Source organism: Protopterus annectens, chromosome 4.part0, assembly GCF_019279795.1.
Source record: "Protopterus annectens isolate FY-2018-M chromosome 4.part0, PAN1.0, whole genome shotgun sequence".
Taxonomy (NCBI): domain Eukaryota; kingdom Metazoa; phylum Chordata; order Ceratodontiformes; family Protopteridae; genus Protopterus; species Protopterus annectens.
In genome coordinates this window covers 1,716,991,809-1,717,005,693 of record NC_056733.1, presented here as the reverse complement: position 1 = coordinate 1,717,005,693, position 13,885 = coordinate 1,716,991,809, and positions in this window count along the sequence as shown.

Below are 13,885 nucleotides of genomic sequence, written 5' to 3'. Positions count from 1 at the left end.
ATTCCATGAGGGACAAACTACTTTGGTTATTTCATCTGATGTTTTGGTGAATATGAGGTCTTCACAACCGCAGGTGGGTGTCAGCACCAAATTCTAGTTTTATTACAACCTTTTCCTTGGACGCACCTCTTATTAGATCTATATTAACTAAGAATTGGTGTTTCCTGTATGAGGATGCGACCATTAGAGATAGAGTGGGGGATGTGCCCAAGGTGGTTTTTAGGAAGGGTTGGAATTTGAAAGCAATAGTAGAAGGTTATATGTCCTTCCACCATTCTCCATATTCCGGCATGTTTAAATGTGGATGTTGCCGATTTTGTAAATATATTAAAACCACTAATGCTTTTACAGTATGTAATCGATGGTATCTTGTTAAAGGTAGGTTTAATTGTGAGTCAAAGGGAGTTGCTAATTTAAGTACTTGCCAAAACCACCCAGCATTTTATATTGGTAGGACGGAAAGGCCCCTGAAAAATAGGATTTATGAGCATGTGTATAATATTGGGAAATTGAATTTAAATAATGCTTTGGCCAGACATGCGAAGATGAATCCCACGCATGAATTTTTGTTCTCTGCTATAGATAGGATTGGCATGGACGATAGGGGGGAACCACTATCTTTGAAACTTGATGAAAAAGAATTAGCCTGGCAGCTTAGACTTAATGCACATGCCCCTCCGGGACTTAATGATAGGCTATCCATTAATTATATTCTTAAGTTGAAATCTTTGGATAGGTAACTTGGGGCCCTGCTATAATTTGGTTTAACCTTATTATGCCTTGTGTTCTTCTGGTGGATTGTTGGCAATTTTGTATGACTGTGTGTGTGCGTGTGTGTATATAATATAGTAAACAAAAGCATTAATTTCATACTACTTGTGGCTTTGAGACGTTCTTTCTCTACTTGGTGTTTTGAAGTCTCATTAACTTAAGTGCTTTAAGGACATTGTAGTCACTCAGTTTACTGTGCATTAACATTACAAAGAAAACAACTCAATTTGTATCATCTAGTCTCAGCCAGTTACAAGCACATAAATATTAAGTGATCATCTTTGCATGCAGTTATTCAGAAATGGAGCTCCTTAACTAACCAGTTCAACATTTCCCAGAAGGACTAATAAACTATAGAAAAAATAGCTGACATAAAATGTCATAATCTCCACTAACTCATGATGAAAAAGGTGCCAGCTTGTTTGTAAAGCTATTAAAAAGATTCATTAAAAATCATTAATCTTTCTTCTTCAGTTGGATGCCATTGTACACCACTAGAGAAAACTAATTGGTTGTGTTTCTTCCTACTTTATTACTTGTGGCATTGACTACAATTCTGATCTGCGATACATAACAATAAGTATCCTTTTCTGTGGATTTAAAGTGTATTTTGAGTGTATCTGCTTTATTTTCTAAAAAAATATATATATATATATATATATATATATATATATATATATATATATATATATATATACTTGTTTCCTGCCTTTCTAAGCTAGTATAGTCCAGTTTTCAGGTTAGTGCTGAATTCAGGGCTGTGTTACAAATCTTTGTGTTTGCCCATACCTTACTTGGATAGAAGGAAGTTCTCTTTTCACCTGTGAGAGAGGGAAGCTTTGAGCAGCCTGTCTGTCCCTGGAGGAGTGGTTTCAGCCCAGAAATTAGTAGTTTATTGGCCATTTTGGGCTAATTTCTATCTCTTTCATTTCCCTGCTATAAATACCATATTTGCCCAGTTTTGCGTGCCAGGCAGCACCGGTTAGCTAGGGTAAAACTATTCCTGGCTCCACAAAGTCTTCTCTTCAACTTTTCCTTTGGAACTAGACAAACTTTCAACTTAAGCACTCAAGCCACTCATTTTTCAGCCTGGCACTTACTCAAAACTTATATCAAGCACTTATAAACCATAGCACTAGACCCTCCTGTACTGTACAGAAGGACAAGGCTCTCTATTCGACCTTACTAGCCATCCAGTAAAACAGTTCACTGTACCTATCCAGGCATGTCCAAAGGGCAGTTTCAGGTGTATTCTCCAGCCCAACTGGTGAATCTGGGCATTTTGAGGCAATATTACAACTGCCTCATGTACACAGACAACCCCCTCCTCCTACCACCAAACACTAATACATGCGAGAGATGCAATTATACAGCCAAACTGGAGTCTAAGCTCTCTCAACCTAAGACTGGATCAAACAGTCAAGAGGAGAAGGGAAATACTTGCATCACATCATCAGTCTCACCTAAACCCATTAAAGCAGCACTGGAAAAAAAACACACATAAATACATGAAAACATACTCAGAGGCTCTAAATAAAAATCTGCAAAACCAACAGAGACCTTCAAAGCAAACATCCAAGCAACCTCCACCCCCCAACTCAAACCATGAAACATATACTTCACAAAATCAGTGTGCCATGCAATCACAGCCCTTAAGGCAAAATAACATACCCAACATACTAGTAATAGGTGACTCTATAGTCAGGCACACTGACGCCCCACTCACTAGGCTGAATAAGGAGAAGGTTACTGTTAGCTGCCTGTAGGATGCCAGGATCTGCCACATAACACAAGCACTCAGGTCACTACAGAACAAGTACAAGTATGACTCTGTCATTGTCCATGTTGGTGTGAATGACCTGAGCCATACCTCTCCAGACTACATGAAAGGAGACATGGAAGAGCTCTCTGATCACATAGCCCAGGCTGGTATGACCCTGACCCTGAGTAACATCCTGCCCTCACCAAGAATGATACCACGGTATAAAGAAAAAAATCTCAATTTTAACAATTGGCTATTTTTCTGGTGTCATTCAAAGGGGATCCAGTGTCTGTCCGCCTGGGATGACATGCTCGACAAGCCATGCTGCTTCACTAGAGATGGCTTGCACCTGTCACCCTTAAACTTTCGAATACTGGCCAAGGCTCTTGCCACCCCCATAGTGCCTTTTTTAGGCAATGCTCAAAAGACAAACCTACCACCATAAATAGCACAAGTAACAAAAAACTGAGGGTAGTGCTGCTCAATACCAGAAGTCTGGACCTCAAAATGCATGCACTCGAGGCACTCCTCTGTATGGAGAAAATCAATATATGTGCAGTAACAGAAACCTGGTTTAAGGCTCCAGAGAGTACCCCAGCACTACCAGGCTACAACTCATACCATACATTTCGGCCACAGAACCCAAACCAAAATACAAAAGGCGGGGGCGTATCCATATTCATCAAGGATACTCACACCTGCAGGTTAGCGGCACAGCACTATGCATCAGAGATCATCCACGTGCAACTAACAATGGGCAAAACTGCAATTCAAATTGTAGCTTGCTACAGATCACCCATCGTGTCCCAAGACCCCTATTCCACATTCCTGGAAACATAAAGGTCCTATTAAATACCCTAATATTGGGTGATTTCAATTATCCAAACATTAACTGGGAGAACTACTCAAGTACTAACTCCCTTGCCCAACATTTCCTAGAATTTATAAACTCAAATTCCCTGGCTCAGCTGGTCAACACTCCCACCAGAGGAGACAACATATTGGACCTGGTCATCACCAACATGGGCGACCAGTGTTCCACAACACTGCTGGTTAGATCTGACCATAAACAAATCACTTAGGATATCCTCATTCCGCCCCCACCCCTGGACAAGAAAACCACTGTGAAAAATATTTCAAAAGCAAACTTCACGTTACTTAAGACCGAGGTGGAAAGTTTCAAAGCCCCCATGCTGAAGGATAACACTGCCCAAGTTGCAAAAATCTTTACTAATGCATTCTACGGGCACCTACAAGAATGCATGGATCATGCCATCCCAAGCAAAACCAAGACTCACTCCTCCAAGAAAAGGAAACCAGTCTGGTGGACTCCTGCCATAAACAAGCTATACAATAGAAGGAGGAAACTAGTACAGAAAAGAGTAAAATCCCGAGAAGGGAAGACATCCCTGATCAGTATCAGCATGAAACTACGATCCCTCATAAAATCATCCAAGGCAAGCTTTGAAAGAGAAATTTCCAAGGACTCCAAAGATAACCACAAGGCAGTCTTTAGCTATGTCAAGAATCTAAGTGGCAATGATCAGATCTGCTCGGAGTTAGTGCAGAATGGCACAAAATACACTGAACTGGCCAATATCGCCAACATCCTGGCAGACAGGTTCAGCGCAAACTTCACCCCCCTCTCTCCCCCAAGAGGGCCCATAGCCATACCAGAAGAATGTAGAGTCCCCAAAATCACAGACACTCAGGTTAAAACAGCTGTCTCCAAAGCTAAAAACACAGCATCAATGGGACTGGAAGGTGTCCCAGGCTGCATCCTACATGAGCTCAAAGATGAACTAACCCCTCACCTAAACACACTGTTCAAACTCAGCCTATCCACAGACTACATACCCATAGAGTGGCACACAGCAGCGGTTATTCCACTTCACAAAGGTGCAGCCACAACAGACCCCGGGAACTATCGGCTTATAAGCCTGACTAGCTTGGTCTGCAAGGCTATGGAGTGCATCATCATGGAACTCATTAACAGAGACATTGGGAACCTCCAAACACTGGTCCCTACCCAGTTCGGCTTTGTTAAGGGCAGATCATGCCTCCTGAACCTGGTGGACTTCTTTGAGACAGTAACCAAGGCTATAGATGAGGGAAAGGTGGTGCACACAGCCTACCTTGACCTTACAAAGGCCTTCGACACCATTCTCATTCTGGTATTATAGACAAGCTCACCAGCCTGAACATAAACCCCTACATCACAAGATGGGTTGCCAACTGGCTCATGGACAGAACCCACATGGTGAGAGTTGCGGGAGCTAGGTCCGACTCTAAATTGGTTACAAGTGGAGTTCCCTAGGGCTCAGTCCTAGGACCTCTCCTGTTCGGCATATACTTCTCAGAGATACAGGCAAGCACAGGAGGACTATGGCTGACCAAGTTTGCAGATGACTGCAAACTAGGGGCTATAATTGACTCTCCAGCTGGCACAGACATCCTCCAAAAGGGTCTCACTGAGACAGATACCTAGTGTCAAAATCATGGCCTCAAGCTAAATGCCAGAAAGTGCATAGTCATCCCCTTTGGAAAAAACGAAGTACCCACAAACTACCACATAGGTGGTAGTCCCCTACATACGGAAGACATAATAAGGGATCTGGGGACCTAAGTAGATAGTAATCTCAACTTTGATAATCACATTGCCAAAGTGGTTAGAAAATCCTTCTATGTGGCCCACCTAATCACAAAAGGGTTTGTATCCAGATCAAAAGAGGTCATTGTACCCCTCTACTCATCACTCATCAGACCCATCATAGAATACAATGCCCCATTTGGAATGTGCCTTACAAGACACCTGCAACAGCTGGAAAGACCACAGAAGTACCTCACCAAGAGGATCACTGGCCTCAAACAGATGCTCTATGCAGCTCGACTGAAGAAATTACAGCTGTACTCGGTTGCATACCGCCTACTCAGAGGTGATCTTTGCCTGACATACAAGGCCATGTCCAACCCAGAATTGATGGACATGCTCCACATAAAAAAAACCTTATCCCCGTGAGCCACATGCTCTAGGGATCTAAACCTCACCACAACAATAAATAGGATGTGCTGGAGGGATAGATTCCTGTCCCAGAGACTTCCCATGCATTGAAACAAGATCCCAATCTACACCAGGCAGAGCATCTCGCTAACACTCTTCAAAAGAAATCTTGATGAGTGGGTGGGAAACAGAAAGTTTACCTTGGGAATCACTTCAGTGGCTCTGCTGGACAGAGGCACAGGGAACTAATCTAAGGGGGTGGCGAAAGCCAACACATTCTGGCTAGGCTTATAAATGCCTTCAGGCAGATAGCCTAGTACCTACCTATGAACCTATGAAGAAATTTAATTAATATTTAAAACATTTACTTAGTCATGAGAAAATGACTCTGTGTCAACTCATTTGCTCTTTCACTCTTATCAGATACTGAGAAAGCCTTTTTCAGAATTACCACAGCTCTATGGAAAAGTGTGCCACATAATATCAGAGATACACCTGGACTAAAATCAGTTAAGAAAACTGAATGATGGACTTAAAATTGAGAGCAAGTGTAGAATGATGTTTTCAGAATGCCTCACTGCTATCTTTCCTGACCACTGACGAATAATACCACACAGAACATTGCACTTTCCCTTTCCATGCTTGCAATTCTTTTTTATTTTTTTATTTGGTTTTAAAACAACAAATAAACAAATCAATTATAAAACAAACAAATGACTATTTATATAGGGCCACAGTTGATCACTACATCAAAGATATACATCAACAACAATTCATATTTTTAAGGCAAGTCTTAGCCAAGATTTATATGAATGTGTAATATTAGAAGTTCTCATCTTTATAGTATGCAATTCACATTTTGCCATACTTATACATTCAACACTAGAGGGGGTAACTTTACTTTTCCATTTTTTAGTAAATTATTTTCTGGCTAATGCAAGAACAGATCAAAGAAGAGGCACATGCGTTTTTGGAATTATCTCAGGAATTGGATTATTAAATAAAACTAAAGATTTAAAAGCATTACACCTAGCAGACCATAGAATTTAAATAAAGTTATTAATTTCTTTCCAAAAGGGGAGGTGACTTCACATTCATATACCATATGCATCCAATCAGCTATAATTTCAGAATCACATCTCCAGCATTTAATTCTATTTAATTTATACATAACTGGAATTTTGCTAGCAATGACAAAAGCACTTCTTTCCTACATTAATCCCACAGCTACATTTTTAAAATCCCCCACACACACATACACTCTAGTTATATAATTAATTATTTGCATGTTACACTGTTTAAAGATTTGTCAAAAGGTTGTTTTCATTCTTTGGTTTACAGAAAACCTACATTTTCAAACACCTACTTGGAATGCAGTGGCAGTCACCCTAAACACACAAAAAGACATATATTCAAAGGGCAGCTAGTATGAGCTGCCAGAATGTGTTCTGATTTTTAACATTTAAAGGAAGAGGTGGACAGGTTAACACACTTGTTTCTGGATACAGGTTATCCCCTTACTATCTTAGAAAGTCTTAGTGAAGAAATAGTCACAGGGTGGGGTAAAAAATTCATATCCTTCTTAGAGACAGAAGAAACACTAGATGAAATACATCCTAGAGATTTGAAACCCCCACTAACTTCACCAATTATATGGTGATTCCTTTTGGTCTGCAATCAAAGGAAATCGGGAACATTCTACTGAAAAAAATGGTCCATTTTTAAGGGTAATCTAGAATTTTTGGCATATCTTGGGGAGAGATCAAGATTTGTGTATAAATCAGCAGAAACATTAAAAACATTTTAGGACATCCTAAAAATGACCTCCTCAGAAGTATAAGGGTAGCAAACACTGTGGCTTTTGTAATCAATGTAATTATATACTACACAACAATAAGGTCCAGATAGGGGCACCCCCATAGATATCACATTGAAGAGTGGGAATTGTGAAACTAAGGGGGTTGTTTAACTTGCTGTCTGTAATGGATGAAACAACTTTTACATAGACAAGACAGAAAGACAATTATGCAGGATGATTTAAGTGCATAATTATGGAATTCAAAAGACAAATACAAACAACAACTTTTGTAAACATTCTCTAGTATTTCCAGCTTTTACTTGATTCTACTTTGGTATACTTGAGATAGATCCCATTCACCTAGAGGAGGGCATGGGAAGAAGAGCTTGAAAGGAGAGACCTATTTTGGCAATTGAGACTGAATGCAGTCAAATTACCAGGTCTCAACGAACATACATCTATCACTCCTATACTTAAAGCAGCTAAGCTTTGATACACAAGTATTTTTTTTATTGATACACCATACAAAATAATCTTCTCAGTAGTCCTGTCTATGTATGTTTTATGTTCCTTACAAATACCAGGTTGGCATTCATGTGATTTTATCATTTGTTTACAGTTCTCAACAGCATTTAAAAGTTTTTTTTTATCCGCAAACATACATTATTAGGCCAGTATTTTGTTGAAGTATTATTTTAACAGTTTTTTTTTCTTTTAATTAAAGTGTTTTAACAGATAGGGTAGTAAAAATTCAATTAAAACACAAGTCTTACAAAATAGTTTGCCTTTACTGACAGTTTTACTTTAAGAATTCTTTAGTACTTCATTGGATGTTATTTTTATTGCTGGTTTTATTTTCAAACATCTTTATATACTTGGCTTATGTTTGCAAACACTGTTCTGATGATGTCCCAAATGGTGGGATGAAAGCAATAAACCATGTTTGTTTCTTCAATACAAGTTATTTATTTATCAGACTAGAAGTCTGTTGTGTATTGTTTCATCACTGGTTTATAATACAGTTTATTAATTTTTGAAAAGTAGTTCCAATAGGGATTGTCTAAATATGTGAAATCTAACTTAAGAATGCTATAAATTTATGACAAATATGATTTATTTTTCCTCGTATTATTATTGATATTCATTAAGAATTCCAATAATTTGGGGAATAAATTCTTATCTAGGGTAAATAATTTATTTACCTCTGTGTTCAAAAAGTCCCTAAATATTTGTAAAATTAACCAATTCTGAGAATCTTGATAGTATTTTGTCCTTAAATTTTCAACAGTGTGTGTATATATATATATATATATATATATATATATATATATATATATATAGGTACAATTTAAAAACTGATGCCAACAAATTAAATTACTTTGCTGTTTCAAAACTAGCATTGTGTTAAAGTCATGAGTTTCTAAGGAGTATTGTTAATTGAAAACATCGACAATATCAAGTCTTTAATACAATGGTTATTTAAATAGGGAATTTGAGAAGAGGGTGTAATGTCATTTACACAAAATCTTTTAATAGCCAGATAAAACTATTAGGTTCTATTTGTTTATGACTGGTTGTGATATATTTATTATTTACTGATAATATCTGTATTTGTTTCCATTTTGAATTATAAGATGAATTTATCCACAATGATATAACTTTTACAATTGTTGAAGTAGCATACAATTGAATATCAGGGAACCCTATTTCATCAATATACCAACATTTTCTGTGCCAATCAAAGGAAACTCTTGGTTTATTTTGATGCCAAAGAAATTATGTAGAATATTACTTATCTTCTTCAGCATTTGTTTGGTAGAGCTAGTACTATATTTTTTATACTTTGTTTATAGCACATTATAACTTTCCTGGATGCTATTGCATGTCAAGTATAATATCAGTATAAAGCATTCAAAACTATGTAATAACTGACACTGATTTAGAATGAAATTCACTGTATTTTGCTTATTTATCTTGTATTTTTTGACATATTCACACATGATTTAAAATATTAATATTATTTACTTTTAGTCAGGAAGAAAAAAACCTGGATAGTTCTTAGTATTTTAGAACTCCTACAGCATCACAAAAGTGCTTATGACTCTAAGTTGTTCCAAGTTGGTTTTCATGATAAGGGCCCAGAAAAAAAAATTGGGAGGGTGGCCTAATGGTTAAGGTGCTTGCCTTATAAGCACAAGGTGTGGGGTTCAAGTCTCACAAGGGATAATTGGCTAGGCTTAAAATGGCTCACAAGGACAGTTAGCTTAGTACTAACCTATAAACCTAAATCATGCCCTAGGGCAGATAGCCTAGTATGAACCTATGAACCTATACCTCGAATAAGGGCATAGCAAAATTAATTTAAAATGGGTGGTGAAAGCCAAACACACTCTGGCTAGGCTTATAAATGCCCTAGGGCAGATTGCCTAGTATGAAACTATGAAATGAACAACCCATCAGTTGCAATTCACACAAAAATGCTAACATGTGAATCCAAGCCACCTCCACAGTACATATCATTCCCTCAAACCCCATCCAAACCACTAAAAACAACAAAAAACATCTCAAACTATCCCAACCACTAAAAAGTCATTGCAGTCAAAGAAATAACATTTAATGATTCAGCAAACACTATTTCTATGGAATGTATTATAAAAAGCAGGCTGTAATTTTTAAAGGAGACATAGCATATAAACCTGCATTAATAGAATGATAGTTATGTGTGAGCCAGGTTTAATTTACAAAAGTGTAAGTGTTACTCTAATTATTTGATATAATTCCAACAGTATATTTTATATATGCAAAAATCTATAGTTTTTATACTCTGTTTATATTATAGCATATCTTTCCTGGGTGGTATTGCATGTCAAGTATACTAACAGTAGCACACTGCTGGACCATTTTATGACTGTAACTTAACATGCTTCTCTAGTGTCATTTGTTGCATATGTTCATAGGTAGGTTCATAGGTAGGTACTAGGCTATCAGCCCTAGGGACTATGTAAGCCTAGCCAACAAAGTTCCCTATCTTTTGCCACCCAAGAAAGTTATTTTCCTGTGCCCCTGTCAAGCAGAGCCACAAAAGTGATCTCCAGGGTGAATTTCCTAATTCCCATCCACTCATCAAGATTTCTTGAAAAGTGCTAATGAGGAACTCTGCTTGACATAGATAGGTAGCTTGTTCCAGAGTATGGGAAGTCTCTGGGACCAGAATCTATCCCTCCAACACGTTCTATTTATTATGGTGACAAGGTTTAGGTCCCTAGAGTGTGTATCCCAGAAGGATTGGGATTTCTTTAGGTGCAGCATGTCTAACAGCTCTGGGCTAGACATAGCAATATGTTAGGCAGAGATGTTTTAATATTGTTGTTCTGCTTTTAACAAGTGACACATACTTTCTCTTGGCCAAAATTTAGCCCATGTTCCAGCAAGTCAGCACCCTATGCTACTGTCCAGCAGGGACATAGGTGGAATCCCAGGGGTATATTTTCTGTTCCCCATCCAGTTATCCAGGTTGCGCTTAAAAAGGCTTAATGAAGTACTCTGTGTTATGTGCAGAGGGAGTCTATTCCACAAAAGGGGGAGTCTCTGGGACACAAATCTGTCCCACTAACAAGTCACAGATCAGGTTGAGGTCTCACATGTGGGTTACTCAAGTGGAGCTTGACTTGCAGATATGCAGCAGTCCCATCAGCGTGGGGTCTGAGATTGCTTTGTATGCCAGACAGAGGTCACCTCTGAGGAGTGTATGAGACTGAGTAGAGGGACAGGGCTTTTAGCCTATCTATTTATGGTACATGTGTAAGGCCCTGTATTCGCTGGGTGAGGAATCGCTGTGGTCTCTCCAGCTGCTCCTGTATATGCTTTATGAGCTACATGCTGAAAGGGGAATTGTATTCAATAATTGGTCATATAAGGGAAGAATACAGGACTGTTATGACCACTTTGTCCCTGGATAAGGTACTATTACTAATGAGTTGGGCCATGTAGAAAGTTTTCTGTATAACAGAGGCAATATGGTGGTCAAACGTCAGTTTTCTGTCAACCTGGGTTCCCAAGTTCCTCACAACTGATTGCGTGCTTAGTGCCTTATTATCGATGTGATAATTTGTGGGGACATCATTCTCCCCAAAAGGGATGATAATGCATTTTTTGGCATTCAGTTTGAGGCCATGTTTCTGGCACCAGTCATTTGTTTGGGTGAGACACTCTTGGAGGATGTCCACGTCACTAGGGAATTGATGACAGCACCCAGCTTGCAGTCATCTGCAAACCTGGTTACCCATAGGCCACTAGATATGGCCTGCCCCTCTAAGAAGTATATCCCAAACAGCAGATGCCCCAAGACCGATCCATGTGGTACACCACTTATTACAGATCTACTACTTGAGGTGGCATCCCCTATTTTGACTAGGTGGGTTCTATCAGTGAACCAGTTTGCTACCCATCTGGTAACATATGGATTGATGCCTAGTTGAGAGAGTTTATCTATTATACCTGAGTGGAGAATAGTATGGAAGGCCTTGGCCAGGTCAATGTAGGTGGTGTGCACCATCTTCCCCTCATCTATGGCCTTGGTGACTGTCTCAAAGAAGGCTACCAAATTTAACAGGCATGACCTCCCCTTGACAAAACAAAACTGTGTGGGATCATGTATCTGGAGGTTGCCAATGTCCTTGTTAATGTGGTCCATGATAATCTACTACATGGCCTTGGCAGATCAGGCTAGTTAAGCTGGATGGGTCTATAATTTCCTGGATCAGTGGATGCTTCAACTTTGTGCAAAGGGATGACAGTAGCTGTCCTCCACTCATCTGGGATGAAGCCGATACTCAGGCTTTGGATTAATAGTGTGCCTAGTGGTGCTGCATGTTCCTGCCTGAGTTCATGTAAGACACAGCCTGGGATGTTATTGTATCCCATGGAGGCTGTATTTTTTTGCTTTTGAGAGGGCAGTGATGACTTGCTCCCTAGAGATAAGGGGAGGAGGACAGGTACTAGGGATGTCATGTTTTACTGATGGGGGGGCAGAGGAGTGCAGTTTTCACTGAATCTGTCAGCCAGCAGGTTGGCTATATCTACAGGGTTTGTGCATGTGGTGTCCTTGACCACCAGTTCTGAGCAGATCTGGGTGCTTCCCTTGAGATTGTGGACATATGTGAAAAAAGCATTGTGATTGTCTTAGTAGATGTGACCAGTTTGGACTCAAAGTTTGCTTTGGAGGATTTCACTATTGCTCTTATCTACTTGTTCAGGCTAAGGAGAGATTGCTTCCAATTATACACCTGCTCCTTCTTGGTCCTGGACAGCAATGCTTTCCTTTTATTATAGAGTTAATTTATTGTAGATGTCCACCAGACAGGTCTACTCTTCCTTGAGGAGGGTGATTTTATCCTATTTGGTATTCCTGATTCCATGCAGCTAGATAAATGCTCATATAGTACTTTGATGTAAGTTTGGACATATGTGTCAGTTTTTGTAGAGGGGGAGGGGTGTGAAGCTGTTTATACCTTACTTCAGGAGGTTGTAATCAGCTTTGGAGAAGTTTTATTGTTCAACCCTAGCTGGGTGGGGGTGGGGTGGGGGGGTTGGGGGAGATGGTGACTTCAAAAGTGACTGATTTGTAGTCGGATCTTACCAGGGATGATGACACTATAGGGATTCTGCAGTGGTTACTCATGTTAGTTAATACCAAGTCCAAGATATTTTCACCTCTTGTGAGAGTGTCAACCAATTGCTCCAAGGCATGTGCATTAACAACATCAAGAAATCTCTGGGCATTTGTGTTTTGGCATGAATATTTTTTCCAGTCTATGGTTGGATAGTTAAAGTCATCCAGGATCAGGGCAAAGGGTTGAATCTTGATAGATTCAAAGAGGTCCAGGTAGGTGTAGTGGGCATCTTGAGTCAGAGTTGGAGGCCTGTAACTAGATATGATTTGAACAGGGGTCTTGTCAATTTGTTAACTGCACCTGGAGTATTTGCTGTGCATCATACTGTTTGGCCAGCCTAGAGGTGCGTATGTCTTATATATATATATATATATATATATATATATATATTAAATGTCCACCTCCTTTTGTTTTGCTTCCCACAGCTTGGGGTCTGAATGAATGATATGATGAGTAACCTGATATGGCTGGGGTGCTCTCCGCAGCTTTGAACCAGGTTTCTGTGACTGCATGAATGTCATCTTGTTCCAGGTTTAAGAATGCTTCCAATGAGTGCATTTTCATGTTTAGACTCCTAGTGTTTAGCAGCATAACCTTTAATTTACGTTTTGATGAAATTTTTATGTTGGTAGTTTTGACCTCATAACATTGCCTAAAAAAGGTACTATGGGGGAGGCAAGAGGTTTTGCCAGGCGCCTGAAGACCAAGGGAGACAGATGCAGGCCATCTCTGGCAAAGTATTGTGGCTTGTCAATCATGTCATCCCAGGCTGTCAGGTACTGAATTCCCTTTGAATGACACCAGAAACTAAGCCAGTTGTTAAAGTCAATCAGTTTCTGTTTGCATGAAGGCATCATTCTGTGTGATGGTAGAATGCTGCT